Source organism: Terrapene carolina, unplaced genomic scaffold (assembly GCF_002925995.2).
Source record: "Terrapene carolina triunguis isolate 2854851 unplaced genomic scaffold, T_m_triunguis-2.0 Scaffold21, whole genome shotgun sequence".
Lineage (NCBI taxonomy): Eukaryota > Metazoa > Chordata > Testudines > Emydidae > Terrapene > Terrapene triunguis.
Genome location: NW_020664372.1, coordinates 38,274,461 through 38,297,160, shown reverse-complemented (window position 1 = coordinate 38,297,160; position 22,700 = coordinate 38,274,461). Strand labels below are relative to the sequence as shown.

Below are 22,700 nucleotides of genomic sequence, written 5' to 3'. Positions count from 1 at the left end.
ATGCCCAGTTTTTCTAAGATTGGAAGGAGCCTGATTAAATATTCTTCCCTCCCTGAAAACCAGTTCTTTGAGGTGGATTTGTATTTTGTAAGAATGTATTTAGATAGAGAGAAATTTGAGCATGTGTCTGTATATGTATATATTGCAGATGACTTTGGCAAAAAAATGATCAGGTAAATTGCAATCTGTGTTGCAGAGAGAGCCTAAGATAAAAAGGGTGAAGCTTCTCACTCTCCCCTTTCTCCCTGTTTTTATTTTATTTGCTTTTCTTTTCTTTTCTTTTCTTCCTTCTCACTCTCATTTCTTTCCATTCTCTCTAAATTTATTGGAATAATAAGTAGAGAAAAAATGACTATTTAAAAAAAAAAAAGACGAAACCTTTTTCTGTATTGTTTGGGCTTATTCATGGAGACAAAAACCTTTTGAATTGTCGTTTGTAACACATTTATCTTTGAACCTGGGGATTGTATCTTTCAATAGCAGTACAGATATTTTAAAGTGAATTTTTCATACTGTTTTAATGACATAGCTCTGCAGTTTACCACCTGGCTATCACCTCTATCTATGTGATAAGTCACTTATAGATACACTGTACGCACACCCACTTAAATATTAATATATATTTATAATGTATATATACATCTATACAAATACATATTTATAGTACATCTGTGAAAATTCAGCAGTTGCTGTACTATGTCAGAGTGCATAACGAATTCGAAGCACTTGAGGCTCTCCCAAATGACATAGAATCAGCTTGGACAGCCACAGGTGCCCCTCCCCCACACTTTTGTGTGTGTGTGTGTATAACTACACAAACACATTCTATATCTGTGTGTGTACATGTATGGTGTGTATGTGGGTGGATAATGTGCATATAGACTGAAACTGAAAATAGGGAGGTTATTATCTAATCTATTTTTAAAAGTTTCCATTAGTTCAAATGTTGCTTCATCAAGCTTTTCTCATAGCTGAATAATTAGGTAGAGTGAACTGTGATTATTCATCTCTCTACCTCCAGTCTGCACAACATACAGGAAGTGTAATCATTTTGCTTTGGGTCATGCCCAAAGAGTTATCTAATCAAGTTGAACAATATAATAAATACCACGGGGTGGGGAGGAGGTTATGCTCTGGCCATCTTATTAGGGGCTACAAAGAGCTCCAGTATTTCTCCTCACAGATGAGATTATTGATCTCTGTAGCACTGATGACAGTTAAAAAGTACAATTTTTAAGAGGGAACAGTAGAGACTACCAGTTCTGATGCCAATTCTTGTTGGTGATTTGGGCCCTGCCATTTGTGACAATCTTAGAAATATTAAAGGACAGTTTTGATTTACTGGGGAAAAATCTTGATTTTGTATAATTTTTGGTAATTAGAAGCTTTGGTCGCATATAATCTTCCAGTGCTTCTGGAGCAAAGACAGTGTTAACTTTGGTAGGTATAGAATGGGGAAAAAAACACTGTGTATGAAACCAATGAGATACAATTGGATAATGAAAAGACTGGCACCCAAATACATGGTGTAAGGACATTTTATATATGATAGACAAAGGAGAAACTGCTGCGGGCATTTGTTACAGAGACAAAAGACTGGCAGAGAGTGAATCTGAAGAATTCCTGGATTGACTTTCCCTGCTTCCCCCACTGCCGGAGCCTTTCACTGCGGCAGAGAAAGGCTCCAGCAGTGGGGAGGCAGTAGGACATGGGAGGCACTTCTTGGGTGTGTAGGGAGCCTATGTAGGGAATATACCCTGTGGGTTCAGGCATGCAGGGTACTATACTCTACTCGTCTAAGGCCTTTTCTACACTATCGGGGTAAGTCGACCAAATGTACGCTATTCCAGCTACACAAATAACGTAGCTAGAATCGATGTAGCTTAGGTCAACTTACTGCAGTGTCTACACCGCGCTGCGTCGACGGGAGACGCTCTCCTGTCGACTTACCATATTCCTCTCATTCCTGGTGGAGTACCGGAGTCGACCGGAGAGCACTCTGCTGTCGATTTAGCGGGTCTACCCCCACTGCATCGATCGCAGCAGCGTCAATCCCCAGTAAGTGTAGACATAGCCTAAACCATGCCTCACTGTCTACACTGCCGTTGATACCTGCGCTAGCTTGCCATACAGGGTCCATTCTCTACACACGCTGCATGTGTAGACATACCCTTTGAGCTTGAAACAACAGGATCAAAAGCCAGAAGGCAAATAAAAAGAACCTACAATTCATTATTTTATTAAAATCTCATGTTTTGGGGGGCCTGATTCATGATTTTTGAATGCTCTGGTTTGGCACTACAGGTATTCAGTCAGAGAAGATATGTGAGAGTACTGTAATAGGAAAGCTTGATGCGAGTGACTACAGCTGCTTGAATTAAACAAAGTAAGCTATGGGAACAAAGAGCCTGATCCAAACCCTGGTAAAGTAAATGAAAAGATTCCAATTAACTGCACTGAGCATTGGATCAGGCCCATATTAAAGAAAATGAGTTGATAATACATACCATATTTTACTTTATAAGAAAAGTAGTAAGTGTGATGCCATGGAAAGAAATATATTTTTTTTAAATTCATGCGTTTGGAAGAAGGCTGGTGCATATTGAAAGAAATCACAGTTACAGCATATCTAACTACAGTTCCCCTGTGAGAGAAAATGACATAGCAAAGGAAATGGCCAATATGGCTTCCCAAAGACTGCTTGTCAGACTCGGTCAAGGCCCATGGGGAAAAAAGATCAGGACAGCAAAAAAGCAGAATGAGTTAATGCTCATCAAAGGGGTTAAGAAGAATAAGAAATACAGTGCTAGAGAAAGTTGACCCATAATTTAAAGAGGAAGGAGATAAAGTTAATGATTATAAAATGGTGGAGATACAGAATTGGTTTTTTAATTGGGGTTTAGCAAGAAAAATGAGGAAAAGGGATATGGGCAATTAGGAGAATGGCAACATTGTAGCTGTTGAGAATAAGCACATAAAATACTTGGCAAACCTGAGTGTATGTAAATCAGCAGGCCCTGGTGACATACTTCCCAGAGTGTAAAAGGAATTAAGAGGTTGGGGAGTATTTCTTATGGAGAAGTACTGGAAGAGCTAAATAAATATGACATAGCTAAGCAAAAGTTAGAAAGACAAGAACTGCCATACTGTATCAGACCAATGATAGCCTATCTCTATAAATTGGCAAGTACCACGTACTTCAGAGGAAGGAGTACAACTCCCATAATTAAGAGAGAATATAAGGATAATAGTACTTAACACCTTTCATTTTGAGAAACATGAAATACTCTTCAAACACGAATTAATTCTCATGATACCCTGTGTGGTAAGGGACTATAAATAAGTTTATTTTACAGATGGGGAAACTGTAGCACAGAGTGGTTAAGTGACCCACCCAAGGTGACACGGCAAGTCAGTTTCCGAGTCAGGAACAGCACCCAACCCAGGAATCCTGACTTGCACTCCAATGCTCTAGTTGTTCCCCTCCCTGAATTGGTTCAACTCTCTCATCATTCAAATCTCCCATTAAGATTTAGTGCAACGCTCACAGGAAATGAGTCAGCCAAGTCATTCTTATTATAGGGGACATTAATTTGGTTTATTGTACATAGATACATTTATTAAAAACTTACATATATGCACATGCCTTTGCATAAGACTTGTCTGCACACAAAAGTTGTATCGCTTTAACTATACCAGTATAGCTAACGTGATATAACCTCCCTAGTTCGACACAGTTATATCAGTATAAAGGTGCTTTATACTGGTATAGCTATTCCTTTTTGGGAAGGGGAATAAGCTATATTAATATATGGTATCTTTATTCTGACATCATAGAAATGTAGGGCTGGAAGTGACCTTGAGAGGTCATCTAGTTCAGCCCCCTGCACTGAGGCAGGAGCAAGTACCAACTAGACTATCTCTGACAGATGTTTTTCTCACATGTTCTTAAAAATCTCCAATGATGAGGATTCACAGCCTCCCTTGGAAGCCTATTGCAGTGCTTAATTATCCTTATAGTTAGAAAGTTTTCCTAATGTCCAATCTAAATCTCCCTGGCTGCAGATTAAGCCAATTATTTCTTGTCCTGCCTCCAGTGGACATGGAGAACAATTGATCACACTCCTCTTTATAACAGCCCTTAACTTATTTGAAGACTGTTGTCAGGTCCCCCTCAATCTTCTTTTCTCAACACTAGAAAAGTGTTGCCCAGTTTTTTTTTTAACCTTTCTACAGAGGTCAGGCTTTTTGTCCATATCTTTCTTAAAGTGTGGGGCCCAGACCTGGACACAGTACTCCTGTTGAGGGCCTCACAAGTGCAGAGTAGAGCTGAACAATTATTTCCCATGTCTTACATCTGACACACCTCTTAATACATACCAGAATATTAGCCTTTTTAGCAATTGCCTCAAGTTGTTGGCTCATATTCAATTTGTGATCCAGTACAACCCCCCAATCCTTTTCAGCAGTACTACTATCTGTCAGTTACTCCTCATTTGTAGTTGTGCATTTGATTTTCCCTTCCTAAGTACAGTACTTTGCACTTGTCTTTATTGAATTTCATCTTGTTGAGTTCGGGACAATTCTGCAACTTATCAAATTCATTTTGAATTCTAATCCTATCCTCCAGCCCCTCCCAGCTTGGGGTCATCTGCACATTTTATAAGCATACTCTCCACTCCATTATCCAAGTCATTAATGAAAATATTAAATAGTACCAGATTCAGGATTGACCCTGTGGGACACCATTAGATATGTGCCCCCAATTTGACAGCAAACCATTGACACTCTTTGAGTACAGTCTTTCAGCCAGTTTTGCATCCACCTTATAGTAATATAACTGTGTTCACACTAGGGGTTGTACCAGTATAATTACTTCAGCTAAAAATCACACCCCTGACAGACCTAGTTAAAGGGTGTGACAGCCCTTAGTAACCACTGACTTTTATTGCTGTGATCCCTGTCTCTCCTTCCTATCCGCAACTCACAGTTTTGTTGTCTTTTTGTGTTAAGTTAGATGATAAGGTCTTTAGCTCAAGGACCATGTGCAATTTATCTAGCACATTTTTGGTGGCTGTAAAAATAATAATAATTTGGGGCTAGATTGTACCCTCCCATGGCAAAACTTACAGAAGGGGGCTGGGGTGGGTGGGAAATGTCTGTGAGATCTGTATTGCACTGGGAAGGATGGAGTTTGTGCTGCCACAGAATAGGCCATGGGGCCTGCTCCCAAACCAGGAGCCTCTCCAAAGCTCCATAGGAAATGAGGGCCATCCCTCAGAGGCCTGGTGCCTCCACAGCTGCTATTCTCCCAATGCCATCAGCATAGCTCCAGCTGTGCTCCTAGGGACTCCATTGGCCACAGTTGTGTCCTTGACTGCAGGCGAGGTGGTGATGGGGGTATTCTGTGGGAAAGATAATAGAGTTCTAGACTGTACTATCAATTCATAGGAATCTTCATAGAGGCCAAAAGAGAGGGGGAAGTGCAATGTTCATCCCCCCTCATCCCACTCACCCATAACTTCAGTCTACCCAATCTCCACTCCTTCTCCCAGCATGGACCCTGGATGTCTGTGGTGACCTCTAGGGGAACCTGAAGAGAAAATGATGCTGCACAGATGGCTGACTCCCTTTTCATATGGAAGGGGATGGGGTGGTCAGTGCATGGAGGGTACCTTCTGCATGTGGATCTGAGGGTGGAGGGGGTGATCCCACCCAATAATAAGATATCACTGCCTCTCAGACATTTACACCAGTGTGAAGGGTAAATAAAAACCCAAGAAGAGAGGAAAATTCTTCAGAGTGATCCTAAGGGGTATAGCTCAGTGTAATGGAATGAAATTAAACAAAACTCAGAATTTTTAGACATTACGGAAAAAATTCCAAACAGATGACATCTACAGAATTTATAAAAAGGAATCTGGGAAGCCCCACTGCTTGAGTTATTTACAATTAAACTGCCCAAAGCACTGAAGAATAGAATGGCTCATTCTGAGGTAAGTGGCCTCTAGTAGGTAATTTCTTTGTTTCAATGACTTGGTATTCTCCATATGGTCTTATATGGGACAGAACACTCATTGACAAAGATACGTATATCTAGCATAAGTTTTTGCACAGATAAGATAGTTACCATCATAGTTTAAGAGTAATTGCACCTGTATTTCCTCCTCCATGGTCCCTTAAGGGTGCTCACTTAAGGTTTCCAGCTCCTACTTGTCACCTCTCTTGGGTGGAGACTTTCATCTTTCTATCTCCTGCCCAGGGATTTTCAGGCCGCACACTGATATCTCCAGCAAGCCAGTCTGCTTTAATGCCAGTATCTGTGGATTGCTTCCTATTCAAGGGCTATGAACAGTGTATTGCCAGCAGTTACAGGCTACCACAAGCTCCTTCTCAGCAAGCACATTTATTCTCAAGGTAAAAGCATTATAGAGAACACATATTAAAGGCCATAAAAGTTCCTACATACATGCTAAAAGCTTAACACCAGTCTTACAGGGCCCTACTAGGCCAAAATCTTTCCAACCCTTCTGCAAGGATTGGGTATCTTCCCTTAGAAAGTCCTATCTGTTTGATGAATCAAAATGAAGGCCATGAGTCAGTTCCATTTATACCAAAACCCCTTTCTTTGTTTCCTAGTCTCTAGAAAACACAGCATATGCAAAGCTCTCCACGGGGTGGTACCTCTCTGGAATTATTTAAAACCAAAGTGTTTTACCTGAATCACTCACCACTGTCCTTAGTTTCTGGAAAAGCTGTGGCAATGCTTCCCACCCTGGAGTTGCATACAATCCCTGGCCCACAGTGATACATAAACCATTCATACACTTAATACAATATGGTTCATCAAAATGCTGCATATAGTTGCAATATCTGTCAGTTACCTCTTTATAGAAATCCTCTGCTTGTGACCTGGTTTGTTCATGTTCCTTTAATACAGGTTTAAATCTGCACTCAATTGATGTTAGTGCCTTCGGAGTGACATTAGACATTAGTGAAATTGCTGTAAAGTTCAGACTTAAATAGAGCTTGAGGAGAGCATCAATCTAATTCTGTGCTTCATCCTGTAAATCAAATGCATGACTGCCACTTTAGAGTAAGCACAACTTTATTTTCAAGTGCTCTTGCAATACAGGGTAGTACTTTTTAAAATAACAGTTAGGAGTGCTTATAGTTATAACCAGCATAGACTAGTCTTAAGAATGTGACCGTCAGCTATGGATAGCTCCCACTTACAGCTGCAGCACACATATTTTTAGAACTTCTTATTTTGGACCTAATGCACTTAGTAGTGTTGTAACTGGAATTTTTCTTCTTGTGCACATTTTCTTTGTAAAGACCACTGCAGTGCACTGTATATATTTGTATCATTTTTGTTGATTTGTGAAGGAGTGCTTTCAATTTTTCATTTTTTTTACATACAAATATAGATCATAGCAAGCTTGATTAGACATTAATTTGGGTATTGGAATGATCAATTACTAGACCTGAGCACTCAGTCACAGTGATTGCACAAACAAATTAGATGTACAACTACACAAACCTAGTTTTTAAAATTGGTGTGTGCGCATGTGTGTGTCTGTGTTTTAGATGAACAATGACCCTGGAGTATTTTAGGTTATTTACAGCTAGGTTGTTTGTCCCTTTTGAATATTTATTTAGACAACGGTTCCAAAATGAATATGCATAATATATTTCAGTTCTGATTCTACTAGGCTATGAGAGTTTACAATATTCTCATTTTGAAAGATTCTTTCACCCATTTTATTTCACCCGAAGTGTTTTTTTCCTGCCCGTAAACTTTTAGACACTAGGCAGATCTTAGAGATCAGTCTAGGAAATTATTCATTTCCATGAAATATAAAGAATAATCCAGCAAGATAACTATTAGAGTCTGTAATCAGTCAATATTAAATGTGATTACCTCAAAATATACCATACTGAGGTACTAAAATTACTGAAGTAGTAAAACTATTCCTTTATTTCAAAGGCTAATAATAATACTAATAATACTTAGTACTTATATATCACTTTTCAACTATAGCTTATTAAAGGCCTTACAAAAGAGGGTAAGTATATTTGCCCCATTTTACAGGTGGGAAACTGAGGCATGGAGTAATTAAATGAACTGCCATAGGTCACACAATGGGTCAGTGGCTCAGGTATGGACCCATGAGTCCTGACTCCCAGCCTAGTGCTCTGTCCTGTGAATTATGATGACTCCCAAAATATACTTTTCTTTTCTTTTCTTGTCTAGCTGCAGACAGGTGGCATAGCCTGGCCTTTAAAAGTTTTACTAGGATTTCTCAGGTGAATTATATTCCATTTTGGCCTTAAAAGCTTTCATATTGTAGTCTACTCCGTTACTATTACCAGATATTCTTTTACAGCTACTAAATCTATGATCACTAGCCCTATATGTGGAATGTTCCCTTCTAATTAATGGAATTTGTCTAATGATCTCATATCAGTTTGCAATGTGCTTCCTTTAATGGCTGGAGGACTGAAAAGGTGATGCAACCAGCACTACAACAGAGAAGTGGGGTTATCCTGTAGCGTAAGAGGTCTCTGGTTTGGGGAAAGAAGGCTGTGAATTCTGTTCTTCCATGCTATGTGCCCTGTATATAGTTAGATGACAACTGGCTGTTATAAATCAGTTCAAGAAACTTATTGGAAAGACAAGGGGAACAAAGCTAAATGAAGTAAAATCAAGTAATAATGAGTTTTTATACCATTGTGGCATATTACCATGTTTAGACAGGCTCTTTCTCTTCACTCAAAATTATGCACAATTTTTCTTATTTTGTCAGATAACTTGAAGAGATATCTGTGATGTTTTGGGGATCATGCAAAGCTCAGATCCCTGATGCCAGTAGCTTGCCCACAAGCACAAGATCTCACCCTGGCTTCCACCAGCCTAGTTACTTCTCACAGGGTGACACCAACAGCCCTTTCTGTCCCAAGTCTCCTCAGATCTGCTCTCTCTCAGTTCTTACGTACCATCGGACTTTCCCCCTGTGGTTTATCACCCCCGTGGGTGTGAAACCAATCGGCCAGTTATATCTCACCTTGCACACACACTCCAGCCTGTTTGAATAACTTGGGGTAAAAATAAATGAAAAATGTATTTAATCGAAAAAACAGATTCAAAGATGAAATATCAGAGGAAGCAAATATACACAAGTTATACAGTAAATAAACATAAAGATGCAACTTCAGGCTTTACACTTCAATATAAATAAAATTCCTTTTGTAATAGTTACCTATTGCCTTTGTTCCCAGCAAATCCCCTGACTGTAGGAGGATCTAGTGTTTCACAGACAGCCTCCTACCTACAGGCTGGCCCTCAATTTCTGGATGCCAAACCTCAGACACAAACCTGTTTTTAAAAGGCTTTTCTCTCTCATTTTTCCCTCTTAATATATAGTGACTCATGTTATTTCAGTGTGGAAACCCCTCTTGATTCAAGAGCCGAGATATCTCAGTGTCTTTCCATTAACTTTAGTGGTCCAGCATTGTCCTTTCCTGGGCTGGACAATGGATAGATATGTAAAGTTGGTTTTGTGTAAACAACTGACTTGGGGGTGCCTCCCTGTCTAATCACTCATTGTCCTTCTGCGGTGAAGCTGAAGTTTTATGAGCACAGTTCTCTATATGAACAAATGCATAAATTCATAACCGTAGCCTGTATACATATATCATAATGATTATTAAGTTTAGAACACTAAAAGCTTTCATAAAAGATCTTAACTGACATGTTTTTATAGCACAATAACATATACAATCAGTTAATTCATTGCCTATTCTTTGGGGTTCAAACCAGATCTTCCATGTAAACTTGTTAAAACCCCGGTAGACTCAGGAAAACATGTTCATAGATCCTAGGAATTTTCCTGAGGATTTGGGCCCTCACAACATACAGGAACCAGCAGACCCCAAATAGCGGAAAGTCTTGCCCCTCATATATGCTAGGAAGCCAGGAACTTGTTGACCCTCTATGACAGTGGTTCTCAAACTAGGACCACCGCTTGTTCAGGAAAAGCCCCTGGCAGGCCGGCCCAGTTTGTTTACCTGCCACATCTGCAGGTTCGGCCGATCGCGGCTCCCACTGGCCGCAGTTCGCCGCTCCAGGCCAGTGGGAGCCGCGATCGGCCAAACCTGCAGATGCGGCTGGTAAACAAACCGGCCCGGCCCGCCAGGGCTTTCCCTGAACAAGCAGTGGCCCTAGTTTGAGAACCACTGCTCTATGACACAGTGTTCTCTGCTCAGCCAGATCACACATCTCATGGAACACCAATACACGACAACCTAGAGGTAAAACCAGAACATGTGACTTATCACATGTGACTGTGGAACCAATGTAGTGGGAGGTATGGACGATGTTAGACATTGGTATCATTGAAGATTCCAAAAACCTGCTGTGTAGCCCAGTGGTTTGGGATTCCCAAGCCCAATGAGGAACCCCCCGCACCCCCCATTTTTATGTGGACTTCAAGAGGCTTGATGTAGTGCCATAATTTGATGCCAACCAGCTGCTACAGTTGACAGACTTCTTGGCCACCTGGAGAAGGCTAAATATTATAACTACACTCCACAAAAGGATACTGGCAAATACCCCTTGCACGAGAGTCAAAAGATTTTGCCACACTTCTAGGGCTTTTTCAGTTTATTGCCATGGACCTTTTGGGCTGCATGGGCCCCTAGCCACTTTTCAGAGGCTTATGGATCACATCTTATGCCACCACAGCCAGTTTGTGATGGTCTATTTGGACGATATGGTTAATTTTCAATGCAAGTTGGCAGTCTCATCTGCTTTATGTGGTCTCTGTGTTGCAATCATTGAAAGAGGCTGGACTCACTACTAATCCAAAAAAAGTAAGTTTGGAAAGCAGGAAATCTGGTACCTGGGATATCTCACAGTGAATGGCTGGATTCAATCCCTGCAAGATAAGATGGAAGCCCAAAGGAGGCCCCAGTTCCCACCACCAAGAAACAGGTAATGGCTTTCCTGACTGGCCAGCTATAACCAACATTTGTGCCCCACTTCACGATCCCAGCAGAATCACTGATGGACTTCACAAAGGCCATTGCACTCAAAGCAGTCCATTGAACAACTGAATGTGATGAGGCATTTAGATAAAGGATATCCTATGTCAACAGCCTGTACTTTGGTGTCCAGACTTCTCACTCCCATTTGTACTCCCAATTGACACTTCCACAGTTGGTTTGGGAGCTGTGCTATCACAAAACTTTCAGGGTGTAGAGTATTCAATAATATATCTAGGTCAGAAACTGCAGCCATGAGAGACTAGATATTCCACAACCGAGAAAATGCCTGGCCCTCAAATGGGTTGTAGTGGCATTACTTATTATCTTTTAGGGGCTCCCTTGGATTTAATAATGGACCATGCACTCCTTAAATGGTTACAGGTGATGAAGGATATGAATCCTCACATTACTTAGTGGTATTTGGCACTGCAAACATATGCCTTTTATGTGCTACACCAATCGGATTCAAAACACCAAAATGTGGACTTCTGTTTCTGGGACAGTGGGGTTATTGCAGATAGGGGAGATCGGCCCCTTCTGCTTATTCTTTGGGGTGGGTTTTGTGATGGGGTCTATCTGGCCTTTTCTGCCCCTTGCTGGAGACATTGGCACCCTGACACCCACTGCTCAAGGAAAATCCACTCAGACTCGGTTACCAACAAGACAGTCCTCCAGAGGTCTAGAAGGGCCAGGAGGAAATACTGACCGAACTAGAGCCAGCAGACTAGTTAAGAAGGCTTGCCTGTTTCTTTTCAGGCAGTGCAGCAGGGTGAGACTGGGACAAAGGGGGAGCTGCTCAGTGATGGCTAGGCCAAGGCCTTGTCCTCAAGCACTGCAGATAGGTGTTTGCCTTAGCGTTTTGTGTAGTTAAAGGCATAGACTGCCAACGCTTGAGTTTGTTATTGAGCTTGGCATAGACTGATGTCAAGCTTATGGCCATATCCAATGGATTGAGACAGGGAGCCCCTGAAGTACCCCTGCTTGTCCCTACAGAGGGTGCTATAGAACAGCCCCACCTGCCACAGAAAGATACTGCAATCCCAGACTGTGTTATCTTTTGTAGGTATTCCCTGTGGGGATGAAAGGTCTGATTTATGTCCCACCTCAATCTGCCTCTGGATACCCTTTGCCCCCCAGCATAGACCTGGGATCCACCAAACACCCTCTGTGGAGCACAGAGGTGTTGGGTAGGGCTGTTTGAGTTTGAGCCCCCATTCTGTGTGGGAGGAATGAGATCCATGCTCAGAAGATCCCCTCCATTTACAAATCTAGTAGGATGATCTGGGTCAATATTATTGAGAAAGTGTCTGTTCTTCTTCGATTGGTAAACAAACAGTGACTCATTGACTCTGAGGGAAAATGAGATTACAAAGAATTTATAAGTAAATAAATTAACTGCCTTTAGTCAGGACAATGACTCACTGTTTCCACACAACTCAGCATAGGTTTCATTCGGTGTCCATCTATTCACACATTATTGCCCTTATACTTTAGGAAAACGAATTTTTAGAGAGTTTATGCAGAAATACAGATTTTTCAAAACATGATGGACATTTCTAGGCTATATTTGAAGACTTGGTCTTAATTCTTTTGACAGGACAGATATCTTCAACAAGAATTACTTCTGAGATTTACTCAGCCCCCTAAGTACAGCCTCCAAAACTTGCAATATGGAGAACCATGGCTCTCTAGGGATTTAACTATTTAAAAACAGATCTGTTCTTCTAATTCCTTTCCAGTACTTCTGCATTTTAGAATAGTGCCACAGTAAGTGAAAAATACTCTTCCTACTTTCCACATTTCTTGCCCATGTCTAAATCTCATAGGATCTCTCCTTTTTTTTTTTCATTCCGTTCTTTCGAAAATAACATTTTGATGTAGTAACCTCACCTTAACATCTAGTGACTTTTCTAAAAATGACAAAATGCTCTTCTGACTCTTTACATCTATTTCAACCCCTTTAACCTCACTCCAGGCCAGATGGACACCAAACGTACTGAGGAAACTAGGAAATTGTTGGCATCGCGTTCTGATTTAAATTAAAGCTATGTCAGTACAGTTTGAATCTATAGGCAATGCCAGTGCTGCTTCCTCTGGATAATAAACTTTTCACTAACATGGAAGAAGGGATGCAGAGATCTATCCCAAATAATCAAATTATTCAAATATTACTCTTATTTATACAATTTTCCAATAAATATTATCCCATCGTTTTTTTCTTCTCTTTATGTAGAATGTTTTATAAAGGAAGATTTTAGGAAAATAGGGTGTAGATGGCACACACACGTTTTTCTTGCATACTCAGCTTAATTGTTTGAAATAAAGGAAACACCTTATTTAAAATGGACTATCAAAAGCTTTCTTATAAAACCTTTCTTCTTATCTGAATTTAACATCTAGTCTGCATTTTGATATTGCTGTATGTACCACTTCTAATTTTATAATTTATCTGATGCTATTCCAAGCTATGAAGATGATTTCCTGGTAATGAAGACCACAGAAATATGGATGCAGTCAGCATCAATAATATAGTCCTCATATAATTTTGTATTAATTTTGAAGTTACCAGGCCAAATTCTCCTTTCAGTTACATGTGTGCATGTTCCATTGAATTTTCCCCTTGATATATAATTCCCTTTCCTTACAGAGACACTTTTAGAGCACAGTAAGATTAAGATATACTTACATATCAACCTACCAAGGCTCAAATATAGGGCAGAATGTGTAGTGAAGACTCAAAATGAGGGACATAAAATTATTCATGCGGGAAATTTAAAATGCTGTGTTTTGTTCCTTTAGGTTAAATAATTCTTTCAGTAAACCTCAGTTTCATAATTCTTTGTTTCTGATGTAAAAAAATTTCAACAATAAAAGTGAGGGATGCCAAATCTCTATTGACTGAACTTTCTGGCTAAAAATGAGCAAACTCCTCCAAATGAAGGACAGTTGAGAAGTATAGAGACATGACACTACAGTTTGTTGCCTTTTTGTATCTTTCTGTTTTGTGTATGTTTTCATTTAAGAAATTTCCTTTGTTTCATTAAAGAACATTGGTAAACTCTAAATACTATAAAATACTATTTTAAGTGTCTCAGATTGTCATTTCATTGGGCACATTAATCACATGATGACAAGAACAATTTCTAATTAAATTTGAATGAGAGGAGGTCATGTGGAGTTCTGATTGGGTTATTGCCCCGACACCTACTGTGCAGGAAGTACAGCAGGAAAGCCCTTTTGTAAACAAGTCATGATTCATTGCCTTTCCTTGCCTAAGAGAGAGGTCATGACTCAGTTTTCAGTAGCCAAGATCAGATTTTGAGATGCTGTAGCCAGAATGTTGTTAAAGTTTGAATCCTGCAAACATAAAGTGTTGGATTCAATAAAGCTTTTATAGTAGCCTGTGTGATATAGGAGCTCATACTGTTGATTGTTTTTCCAAAGTACATCTTGACAATACAGTCTCCGTGGAGAAAAAGTAAATTAATTTATTTGAAACAACCTGCCTGATTTGAGGTGTGCTTTTAATAAAGAGAAATATAAAATTAAAAACACAGAGCCCCCCAAAGACTGGTTCTAGGGAAAGAAGAAAGTAAGATTTTTTTTCCTAACCACTATTTATTCACGGATGGCTGATACTCTTAGTAGCTATGCCACTATGGAGGAGATGGACATGAAGATTGGTATTTGGGGAGGGGAGATATTACAGATTTTTAAGATAAATTTTGGTTGGTTAATCTTGGCTAGATGAGGAAGTTAGGTGCTGGATTTGTTGTTTTGTATTAATTTTTGTTCTTAAAATATTGTCAAAGGTACCTTGAGCAAAGTACTTTTAAACAAGAATTAATAAATGTAAATAGAGAATATGATATTTAAATAAATACCGAGACACTGGACGGGAATATAGAGATAGAAAACGAGTTAGAGAGATGGACCATATAAGAGAAAATATTGTCTGCTAGTTAGCGCTTGGCACTAGGCATCAGGAGGTCTGAGTTCTGTTCCTAGCTTTACCCAATGACTTGCTTTTTGCCCTGGGCAAGTCACCTAACCTCTTTGTGCCATAGTTTCTCTATTTGTAAAACAGGGATAAATAATGCCTACCTGCCTCTTGGGATATTGTGAGAATGAAGGGAACTATATAAATTCAAAGTACTGTATTATATTATTGCATGTATTATTTAACTAACTGTATTTGTTTATATTCCGAGGTGCTCAGCACGTAAAATTTTCCTAAGTGTTATTTTTTCTGCATATAGGTGGCTTTATTATTACACACGGAAGTGGTTAAGCACAGCCAGTGAGAAAGAGAGAAGAGAGAAGGGTGTCTATGGAAGAAATGTATGGTTTAAAATCTTTCCGGCTTAGGTTCCCTCCTGCTTTTATTCTATATGTTTATTTCAGTTTATTTGCAGTCAGTCATAGGATCATTTTAAACACCCCAACATTTTGGGAATGTTTGGCACGGTTTTGTAGCTCCCAAACCTTGTCTAATTCAAGATAGTAGGCAGGATGTAAATATGCTGGTTATTTGCTAAGGTTCTTGGACTGTCACAACATAGGCAAAGGTTACTCTGAGAGTCTGAGCGTTTCATTGAAAATGTAAACGCCTTTGTGCCTTAGAGTATTTGTTTAAGTAAGGAAAATTTACGTAGCTTATGGAGGAATTACTTCGTGGGGAAATTCAATTTCTGTAGCTTTTCTATTTCATTTCCTCAGTTACCATCTCATCTCACAAGGTCTACCCTTTCTTCAGGAGTCCAAAGCATAAACAGAAAAATGTATTTCATTTAATAGTTGGCTTGGGAAATGATTCCAGAATGGAGTGTTTGTCCATTACAACCATGCCTGTTGCATAGAGTGCACTGCTTTTATTTGATTTTGTTCTTCTACCATTGTGCTGGCTGTAAGAACATGAGCATGTAAGTCTTCTCTCTCTCAAAATGTTGTAGTTTGGCTGGAGTGCTGTAGAATAACCCAAAGCGTTACACTGCATGACGGTGTCATATTATAGATCAGGAGTTCTCAAACTTCATTGCACCACGACCTCCTTCTGACAACAAAAATTACTACAGGACCCCTGGATGGGGAACTGAAGCCTGAGCGCACCCAAGCCCTGCCACCTTGGGCATGGGGGAACAGGGGCAAAGCCAAAGCCCCACCTCCCCAGACCGGGGAGCCAAAGCCCAAGCCCAAAGGCTTCAGCCCCAGGGCGGGGGCCTGTACCTGAGCCCTGCCACCCAGGGCTGAAGCCTTCAGGCCCCAGCAAGTCTAAGCCAGCCCTGGCGACTCCATTAAAATGGGGTCGTGATCCACTGTTTGAGAACCACTGTTATAGATTATGTTTATTTTGCTCTTTGTATTTGTGTTTTTTAGATTGCATCCTCATTAATATGGGCACCATAGTTCTGCACAGGGGTGAGGGTACCATGGAATAACTCAGGAGAAGCACCTGTCTCCCCTTTTTATATGCTGCAGAAATGAGTTCTGTAACAGCCCTGAAAAATCCGGTGCAGAGGAAAATGTTAGGGATTGAGATGGGGGAAGGGAGTAGGAACCTATACATAGAGAGCACAGACAGCAAAGTAGCATTCTGCATGTGTGAGCTTGAGGGGCAGATTCCATTCCATAACTTATGCGTAGGTCGCAGGCGTTCCCTGTTTATTCTCGCTTTATGCTAGGAGGTGTACATTTAATGCATTGTGTACTGGAGTAATAGCACTGTTCATACAGAGTGAAATTTATCCATGGTGCAGAGGGCCAACACAAGATCTACACAATACTTAAGCCCAAAATAGTGCTGTGTAGAGGGACTGGAGGCAGAGCAGCTTCCCAGGAGTGTCTTGGTGCCCCCATTGAGTTGTGAAAATGGGACTCCATGTTGGACCCATGTGGAAGTATGCTAATTTACTCCAACTGAGGAGCTAGCCTCCGGTTTTTACCATGTGCCTAGGTTATTAAAAGATCTTATCTATACTAATATGTCAAGGTTTTCATACCATACTCATTAGTCATCACCATTATATCTGAGTATTTGGCCATCAAGTCTGAGCCAAATCCTGCTTTTGCATGAATAAAACAAATTTGGATCTAGCCCCTGATACATATGTTGCTTTCTAGATAAATCTAGATTTTACTCTTAACTGAAACTCAGGCCAAATAGTCACTGCTACATATCTTCTCTAAGAACTTCATTATATGCACAGATGTCTTCTTAGTTTCTTTCCTCAAATTTCCACCCCTGGCTCCTGGTTCCATTTAATACCAAATGTATTTTGTTTCTCTGAATTCAATGATTGGAAGTCTGTCTTTTATTGATCATTTACACTTTAAGAGGCAGCACTGAATCATTCACAATAGAAGGTGAACTATAAAAAAAAACGAGCACGGTAAATTGCTTCTTGTATAAATGATTTTTCTTCGAAGTTTGACCTAGTGTGAAAATCTCCCATGAACATTTCCCTTTATTGGACATGCAAAATGAACAATCTAATCAGTAAGGAAGAATTCTCACAAGTGGTAAATGAATGGGAGTTTTATTAAAATCATTTTGTTATATCTGAGCACTGGTATTTGAATACATCCAGTTATCTGAAAAAATGAATGCTAGAAAGAGCAGCTTAGCAAGAATAGGAAGAAATGCATAAGCTGTCATGTAAAAAAGTTAAACCTTTAAAGATAGGATACTATCCAAGTTATTCAAGAGCTGTCTGAACAAGCAAAGGCCTGCAGGTCAGAACAAGCCACAGATTTCAAGATCTCTGGGTCAATGAAATCATTGAGTTGAAGCAAGCTGTGGGTGTACTGAGTGCTTCCTTTCTTTCTCAGTATTATGGTCAGCTGTGTTCTACTGATTTATTTGAAGAGGAGCTAGAGAAATTCAATTCCTCTCAACCCTCATCAACTGTTCTCTGACTGTACACTTTTAATAACTTTGCTGCCAGGAATTTCCCCCTCCTCTACAGCTAGTATTCTCATTTTTAAGAATCAAAATACTAATTGCCTAAGGCTGCAGATTTTAGACCTTTGCCTCCCCACAAGATACCCTCTCTCTCAATTTAGGAATCTGACAAACCACTGGCATTGTATATCATTTTTTTCTAAACACAGTTGCCAATTTTAGATTGAAGTAAATAAAAGTCAGAGCTGGTCAAGTAGTATTCAGTGAACCAAACAGTCCAGAAATGGAGGCCTTTTTTGTTTTAATTCACAAATCACTTGTAAGCCATTCATATCTTGTACAAATGTATCCCTTATTCTCAAGTATCCACCCAATAGTTTATCTGAATCATTTTTATACTATTCTTGGGGGCCAACCAAATGGTCCCTACAGCTAGTCAATATTTGCAGTCTGTGATGTGGGATTAGTCACATGATAGTATGGCTGAAATTTAGTGAATAACAATTTAAGCCGGGGTGGCCAACCTGAGCCTGAGAAGGAGCCAGAATTTACCAATGTACATTGCCAAAGAGCCATAGTAATATGTAATGTTTATATATGTATATGTGTATATATATGCACACACATAATTATATAATTTGGTAATGTATATTTTATACATTTATAATGAATAGTTAATTATAATAATAAAAAAACTTACCCTTTTACTTAGTGGGACTTCTGGCAATCCTTGCTTTCAACAATTCCCTTGAAATTTGTTTTTTGTTCAGTTGTGCTCACATGCAGCAATTCTCTTAAGTGGCTGTCTGTCAAAATGGATCAGTGCTTGGATTTCACATGTTTGAGTGTTGAGAAAACAGACTCACAAAGACAGGATGAGGCAAACATAGAGATTAATTTTAGGGCTGCACCTCTGATGTTGGGGCATTTATCCTTTGGTACAGATTTCCCGAAAGTAAGGGTCCCCTCTGTCTTCTGAACAGATTTCAATCTGTCATCTTCCAAAAGTTCTATTATTTCCATCTGGGATGTTGCTTCGTCAGTGACTAAAGGCAGTGAGCTTCAGACAGTTGGCTTCAGCACTAAAGGGGTCAATCAGAAATCTGATATGAGGTCTTTTCTGCTGCAAATCTTGGAATCTTTCCTCAAAACTGTCCCTAAGATCTTTAATCATGCTCACATATCTAGTTGTGCTCCATCTTAGGGGTTCTGCTCCTTTCTCTTTTGATCTGGCTTGAAGTTGTGACATTGAGGGAAAGTGTGTCAGCTCTCCCTTAACCATTTGTCTGAGAAACAACTGCAGTTTGTTCATGAATGCAAATACGCTTTGCACTAGATCAGACAGCAACCAGAATTTTCCTTGTAAGTCCACATTTCGTTTATCCAAATGCAGCAGCATGTCTGCAAGAAATGCCAAATCTAGAACCCACCCAGGATCTGTAAGCCTGGGGTGTATTCTGTGCTTCTCCTCCATAAACAATTTTATTGGTTCCAGGAGCTTGAAAAAACAGGAAATAACTTTACCTCTTGAGAACCATCGAACTGCGCAGTGAAATAGCAAATCGGCAAGGGAGTCGTCTTCATCCAGTTCTTTAGTTAGATTTTGAAATTGTCTGTGATTGAGTGCATTTGAGCAAATGAAATTCACGATGTGCAAGACAAGTTTCATGACGTGATCAAATTTGAGATTCTTAGATACCAGTTGCAACCGATGAATAATATAGTGAAATGTCCAAAATTTGGGAAAGCTTTCATCAGACTTACAAAGCCCTACTAATCCATTTGCAGAGCCCCATCCGTTGCAATGGCAGTGAGCTTAGGTAAAGGCAAGTGGCTTTTCGCAACTACCAACATCAATGCCTCCTTTAGATCTCGTCCACCAGTTCTGTCCCTTAGTGACACCATATTGAGGAGGTCTTCCCTTACAACACAGTCATCAGACACAGTGCGGACAAAAATACCAATAATTGAGATTTAGCCTAAGCATCGCACAACTCATCCAAAGCGATTCTCAAATACTCACACTGCTGAAGTTGCAAGTGCAGTTGAGATTCGATGTCACTGTTCAGGTCGGAGATTCTGCGTTCGACTGTGTGGGGTGAAAGCTGCACACCAGAAATTTTCTTCTGTAGGTTATCATTCTCTGGTGATAGGATTGAAATCACATCAGTGAGGTATGTTTTTACAAACTCGCCTTCAGAGTAGGGCTTTTTCACATGGGCTATGTGCCAGGCCACATAATAGGAGACTAACGTTACAGTTTGTGATCGGTTGGCAAATCCGGTGAAGAACTGGGCTTCTACATCCATTTGTTTTTTCAAAGTTTTCAAAGGATTTCAGAACATTGTGGGAATTCTTGATCCATATGTGCATGGCTCAAAGCGAAATGACGCTGCAAGTCTGAAGATTTGAACTGAGAGATACACATCTGGCAAAGAAGACACATGGCCTTACCATTACGTTCAACAATGTGCTCGCCACGAGCCATCGCGGAACGTCACAGGTGTAACATGACATAACGGCTATGGAAGCTAGTCTCTGTGTGCTTGTGCAAAGATTCAAAGGAGACACAGGCACCGGGGGGGCTGCTCAACCCCCTGCTCTGCCCCAGGCCCCGCCCCCCATTCCTTGGGGGAAGGGGTGGAGTGGGAATGGGGCCTGAGGCAGAGCTGCAGGTTGAGCACCCCCCTGGCACATTGGAAAGTTGGCACCTGTGGCTCCAGCCCCGGAGTCGGCGCCTATGCAAGGAGACACATACACCGCTACCTCGATATAACGCTACCCGATATAACATGAATTCAGATATAACGCGGTAAAGCAGTGCTCCGGGGGGGGCGGGGCTGCGCACTCCGGTGTATCAAAGCAAGTTCAATATAAGGCGGTTTCACCTATAACGCGGTAAGATTTTTTGGCTCCCGAGGACAGCGTTATATCGAGGTAGAGGTGTATTAACTTCTGAAGAGCCGCATGCAGCTCCGGAGCCGCCGGTTGGCCACCCCTGATTTAAGCACTTAATGTGGGATACACAAAAAATACTTAAGCATCTAAATCCCAGATTTAGGCACCTAAGTCCCAGATTTAGCTCCACTGTGATTCACAAAACTCCTGCCAAACCCTATAGGTGCCTAAACTGACTCAGTATCTATTTCCAGGGTACAAGTTCCTTCAGTGCATAGGTTTTTGCTTCTTCTGTGTCTAGGTGCCTATCTCCTACCTAAGCAACAGAGCGATCCACAAACCAGGGGGCAGACAAGTGTTTGACTACCTAACTTGTATGCAGAGCTCAATCCAGTAAGTGGCCTCTGAGTATGCCTACTGTATTGAGTCGCATTCAAAATTGAGGAGGAGGAAGAGGTGGTACCCACCTTATAACTTTAGCTCAATGATTAAAGCACTCACCTGGGATGTGGAAGACACAGGTTCAATTCCCCCCTCTTTGACAGAGGGGGAGAAAGAGTTTGAACGATGCCTCTCAGGGGAGTGCTCTAACCACTGAGTGGAGGGACATAGTGTGATGTGGGGCTCCCTTAATCTCTCCTTTTGCAGTGGTTCCACTATGGATAAATAATGAAAGAGTGATTGGAGCAGTGGGACTGGACTGTGGGTCTCCAACCTCCCAGGTGGGTGTCCTAACCACTGGACTACAGAGTCATTCCCCCCTCTTTCTCTGGCCCACATTTTAGGATTCACAAATATTTTCCTGAGTACAGGCAGTTGTCCAAATATTCACATACAGGCCTAGACTGTGGCTTTTCCACAAGCCCTGAGTGAGGATTTGTCTACTCTAGAGTTTGAAGTGCTCTTTTAACATGAGTTAACTGTTGTCCCAGGGCACAAACATTTGTGATTTACCCTAGGACTTGGCCTCAGGTAAACCGCAAATGTCTAGACTACCACTTACAGGCATATGACTTGACATAGTTGGTAATCAATGAATGTGAATTAAAAAAGGACCCCAGACTCTAATCTAGACAAACCATAGAGCTGCACTGCCCCAGGAGCAGACCAGGGACTAGCATATGACTCAGAGAGTTCTCCTTGCTCCCTATCCCTGGCACACATTATTTCCTCCTCCATGTTAGTTCAGCTGAGTTTGCTGGCACATTTGGAGGGCAAAGCTCAGGAGGGAGAGCAGCAGCCCATGGATGCTCCTCCCCCCATTACGCAGTGTCCCATGTTATGGAGGGCTCCTTGGGAAGGCACATAAAGCAGCTCTCATCTGGCCCATAAATACATATTTCTGCAAATAGCATCAGTTATCAAATGTGAATAATTTCTTTGAATATATTCACTAATCTGTTTTATTCTCTTCTGTTAAGGTTTCTATGCCATACTCCACACCATGATATCTGAGTGCCCTTCAGCCTGCTCTTTCATTATTCAACTAGCACCACTAAAAGATGTAACTAGGAAATAACTTGGAAATTACAGCTGAAAGGGCAGATGGGCCTCTTGTAGACAGGGCCGTCCTTTCCCATACGCAAAGTACGCAGCTGCGTAGGACACCAGGAAATTTGTTGCCCCAAATTTCCTGGTGCCCTGTGCAGCTGCGTGCTGCTCCAGCCCCTGCTCTGGCTCTTCCCCACAGGGCCGGCTCCATGCACCAGCCTGGCAAGCAGGTGCTTGGGGCGGCCACTCCAGAGAGGGGCGGCAGGTCCAGCCATTCGGCAGCAATTCGGCGGACGGTCCCTCACTCCCGCTCAGAGCGAAGGACCTTCCGCCGAATTGCCGCCGCAGATCGCGATCGCGA

At 41.0% G+C, this 22,700-nt stretch overlaps 1 protein-coding gene across 1 annotated transcript in view; it reads left to right on the top strand.

Moving 5' to 3' along the window:
* The window catches only part of NCK2 (NCK adaptor protein 2), a 205,353-nt gene that overhangs the window by 987 nt on the left and 181,666 nt on the right, over positions 1-22,700 (top strand). The window lies entirely within an intron of this gene.